This window comes from Oryza brachyantha, chromosome 1, assembly GCF_000231095.2.
Source record: "Oryza brachyantha chromosome 1, ObraRS2, whole genome shotgun sequence".
In the NCBI taxonomy this organism is placed as follows: domain Eukaryota; kingdom Viridiplantae; phylum Streptophyta; class Magnoliopsida; order Poales; family Poaceae; genus Oryza; species Oryza brachyantha.
The window spans coordinates 6,439,920-6,444,526 of NC_023163.2; the positions used below are offsets into that span (position 1 = coordinate 6,439,920).

The following is a 4,607-nucleotide window of genomic DNA, read 5'->3' on the forward strand; positions in this document are numbered from 1 at the left end:
TTTCTTAATATTTTCTGTGTAACTAACTTAGGGTTTGTTTAGTTTCCAATTTTTGTTTCGAAAATCACCGCATTGAATCTTTGACATCTAAATAGAGCATCAAATATAGATGAAAAAGAAAACTAATTTAGGGGAAAATTATGAAACGTTTCTTTTGAGCATAATCCATGATTAGCCATAAGTGCTACAGTAATCCAAATATACTAATGGCGGATTAATTAGACTCAAATATTCATCTCGCGGTTTCAGACGATCTATGGAATTTATTTTTTTATTCGTGTCTAAAAACCTCTTTCTACATTCGATCAAACGTCTAACGTGATACCTAAAAAAAAAATCGTGAACTATACGGGGCCTTATCTAATATATCGAGATGTTGGCCGCATTGACACCTACCTGTGTCAGCTAGTCTAATCAGTGCACGTAAAATAAAGAAAGCTATTAGCACATGATTAATTGAGTTTTTAACTTTTACAAACTTAAAAAGTGGACTGATTTGATTTTTTAAAAAAACTTTTATAGTTTTTTTTGCAAATAACTCACCAATTAATAGTCCGAAAAATATGCACACCGATAAAAGAAGTTTGATTCGGGTGTTACTTGGGAACGCGACCACCGATAAAGCACGGATCCTGAGCACATCGATTTATGACCAAAACTCCTCTGACAGAATTGAGGCCAATGCGCGGTAGTTAGCTCTGAATTAGGTCAGCTCCTGCACTTGTCGGGAGCAAAAACATTGGTCGATCGATCCATCCCGCCATCCTGGTTCTCACGAGGCCGGTCGGAACACTAGCCTACCTAGGCTGCTTTGGTTTAGGGCACATACTAACAGTGAGTCCCTGTTATATCTATATTAGATTAATTATCCAACATAATATTATTAACTTAAGAAAAACCTGGACGGCGCTTCTTTGTTCATATATTGCTCGGACACATGCTCCCAAGCTGCATGTAATTTTTAGAGAAAAGATTCATACATTGGTTACATATAACGAAAACAAAACATAAAAAATAATATATTAAATATTATACAGATAATCAAATAGACAACTTTTTATATAACTTATCTGTGTATATCAAATATACAACGGTTATCTCTATTGTTGTACATATCCTCGTATTATTTCTCAGTTTTTGCATATATATTTTTTAACCTACGGTTCTTAAGAAAAATTATATATAGAAATTCATCCTATCAAAGCTATGCTTGCAGGGGCACTTATCTCTCTTCTTCTCTTCCCCCACCCCACACCCCAAACACCTATGCAATGGAGTTGAAGCGCAGGTAGCACGCAGTAAATGAGAGCTACGACGACGACAGCCGAGCAGAGCAGAGAGGACGCGATGCAGGCAGGCAGGCAGGCGTGCAGCTATAGCTGGAGTAGCGATGATGCGCATGGCGCCGTACGTACGTGCATGCCCTGGCCCCGATGGGATGGGTTGGTGACCATGGATCACGGCTGGCTCCACAGGCCACGCATGTTACCACACTGCTCTACTGATTTCAATGACGGCCGGATCGGAGGGCGTACGTACGACGTATTATGCGCGTACTGTTCCGTTCCAAAATATACGAGGGAGGGGAAGCAGGTCTTTCAAGCAAAAAGGGAGTTACAGTTTCTTGCCTCCTCGGGCCATCGGGCTCAACTACCTCTCGACCAAGAAAAATATAAAAACATGGTCGCTAGACAAGAAAATGAGGAGCGTGCTCGTGGACATCATCAAGAATCGGCTAGTGAGTAAGGACACCATGGGATATGGGAATGACTTGCTTGGTCTAATGCTAGGACCATGACAAGAACCAGCCATAACTAAGCATAGATGAGATCATCGCCGAGTGCAAGATCTTCTTCTTCGCAGGGCACGATACCACATCGCATATGCTCACCCGGAAAATTAATGTTCCTGCTAAGCACAACACCTAGATTGGCAAGATAAGCTTAGGGAGGAGGTGATGATAGAGTGTTGCAATAAGGTGCCTACCGGTGACATGCTAAACAGGCTGAAGCCGGTCAACATGTTCATACTTGAGACCTTAAGGTTGTATGGATCTGTTCCACTCATAAATAGAATGGCTTGGGATGACTTGAGCTCGGTGGTATCAAGGTTCCCAAAGGCACCATTATATCGATCCCGATAGCAACGATCCATCGTGACAAGGAGGCATGGGGCGAGGACGCCAACATGTTCAAACCAGAGAGGTTCGAGGACGGGGTGTGGAACGCAGGGAAGCATCCCAATGTGTTGCTCTCCTTTTCTAGTGGGCCGAGGTCATGCATTGGGCAAAACTTTGCCATGATCGAGATCAAGAATGTCATCGCCTTGTAGGGGCCTTGATCCTACAGAGGTTCTCATTCACGCTATCCCCTAAGTATGTCCTTGCGCCCACTAGTATGATCACGTTGCATCCTAAGTTTGGTCTCCTGATGATCCTCAAGGGCCTCAAGGTGTAGATAGGATAATGTTGGAATTCAAAAACGTCTTTTTTATAGTGTCTTTTTAGGACTATCTTGTTGTAGATAACAATATCGTATTTATTGTGTAATGTGGTGATATGTTTTATTTGTATAAAATTTATATATACATATGTGCCATTGATATGAAAACCAAGGTTTAATAACCAATGGTTCGTACCGCCCTAGGATCAATTCGTGCCTCTTTAGGAGGGGATGGGCTGCCCCAACCCCTTCCATGGGAGAGCAGGCAGGTGTCGGGCCATCCCGACACCCGCCAACATACCGAGCCTCTAAGGCAAAGTGGGGTCTTCAAAATTATAGTTATTTGAAGGTGTGGCCGTATGTGTTGGTTTTGTGTGTGAAGTTTGTATGTACACGCATGTTCTTTGTTAGCACTCCATTTATATACCCAAACAACGAGCCTAGTTTTACTAGATAAGAAGGGGCAATAGTGCAAAGAAGTTAGTAGAATTACTAGCGTGTAAAATAGTTATTGCTGAAGCATCATTTACTTTTTTTAAGTAATGAAAAGGAACTACATTTTCGGTGTTTGTTGTTAGGCACACAGTCGATAAATCTTAGAACTAGAAAGAGAAATAAGATGATAGGACAAACCCATAACTCTCTACAGTAAAAAAAGACGACATAACATTTCTAACATCACATAAATTCTAGCACACAATTTAGGTACTACCTTCCAAAGTGGGATGAAAGATCCTTGATTACTAATATTAAGAGTGTGTAGCTCCATTACTACACGTAGTATCATCTTGTTCCTATGATAACATTACACACCAAGGGTGAAGCCAATTGGAACACACGAAGATGCTCCCTGCGTTTTATATTACAAGACTTTCTGAATTTGACTAGATTTATTCATATATCCATTTATATAATTTGTATATATGTCTAGATTCATTAGCATGCGTATGAATCTAGGTAAGGCCAGAAAATCTTATAACGTGGAACGGAGGTAATAATTCAATAATGTTAGATATTTTATTGTTAAAAATTTTGTCATTAGGACAACGCTAAATTGACCAACATTAAAAAAAACTAGACCGGCATGTACTGACAAGACAGAAACTGCAAGGAGCATCGACTGAAATTAGGAGCAAGTCTCAGCCGAAGCACCGCGGCCCATGGAAAAGCCCATCATCCCACCAACTAACGGCTCCTATAGATTTCGGGCCTGGGCCTTCTCCTCCGCCATGGACAGGCCCGGCCCGTAAAAGCCCAAGAGAGCAAACAGCCGAGCTCCTCGCGACGGCGACCGGAGACGAAGACGACGACGACGACGACGGAGGACCACGGCGGCGCAGGGCCGGGAGGGGTGGGGGGACACCCTACAACGGAGCAAAGTACTGAGCCAGCCAGAGATAGTCCGATGCAGAGTACATTCATGTTCATTCGGTCGGTCGTCGTGGGGGCGCCACGGCCACATGCCGATGACGGAGCTTGCCACGACGAGTCGACGACGGCATGCGCATCATGACGATGGCCATGCATGCATATGCTTTGTCCCCAGCGTAGCAGCGACGAAGACGACGACGCGATGGTCCTAGTCGATTGATGGACAGGCAAGGCAGGCCAAGAGCGGCGCCATGATGCGCGTGTGTCGATCAATTAGGGCATGCAGCCCAAACCTAACAAGACTTAATTATTGTTCTTTGTTCCAAATCTGCGTAGTGTTAGCTGGACATAAGAAACAAGCTTACATTACCATCATACGGTACCCCCTCCGTATATAAAACACCGTTTAAATTTTAAATCTTCGTCTTATTTAAATTTATATATAAATATATAAAACTATAAGACATATTTAAAGTTTATATAATAATAGATCTTATAACAAAATAATTAATAATTATATAATTTTTTAAATACAGATAGTCAAACATGTGTCCATACCCAGCAAGCTGTAGCCACTAACCACGTCACTCAGTTTGGCATAGCCTTATAACTTAAAGAAACAAAGTATTACCTTTGTCCTAAAAAGATTTTATTTTAGTTTTTCTCGTTTATCTTATAAAGATATTTTTTTAAGTAACTGTTGTATTGGAGTTTGAGAAAGTAGAGGACAAATAATTCGAAAAGGTGGAGGATAAATACATAGGGTTTAGTTATACGTTAGCTAAGTTAAAAATA

The 4,607-nt window shown here is 41.5% G+C and overlaps 1 pseudogene; it reads left to right on the plus strand.

Moving 5' to 3' along the window:
* The first annotated feature begins 1,452 nt into the window (after positions 1-1,452).
* On the plus strand, positions 1,453-2,456 carry LOC102713316 (annotated as a pseudogene).
* Positions 2,457-4,607: the final 2,151 nt, after the last annotated feature.